Source organism: Penaeus monodon, chromosome 29 (assembly GCF_015228065.2).
Source record: "Penaeus monodon isolate SGIC_2016 chromosome 29, NSTDA_Pmon_1, whole genome shotgun sequence".
Taxonomy (NCBI): Eukaryota; Metazoa; Arthropoda; class Malacostraca; order Decapoda; family Penaeidae; genus Penaeus; species Penaeus monodon.
This window is the reverse complement of record NC_051414.1, coordinates 4,227,663-4,227,869: the sequence shown is the minus strand read 5'-3', so window position 1 is coordinate 4,227,869 and position 207 is coordinate 4,227,663.

Here is a 207-nt window from a genome sequence, read left to right as displayed (position 1 = left end):
TTTCTGGTAATAGAACAAATAGATAAAAAAGGATGAGGGGGGGTTAAAAAAAATCAAAACGACGAAACGAACCGAATTCACGAACAAAAAAAAAAGTGAATTAATAAAAAATAAGAAAGAAGGAGGGAAAAAGTAAGTCAAAAATACAAAACGACGACACATGCAAATCTGATAAGGAATCTGGCAGTCGTGATCAGTACCAGGAGT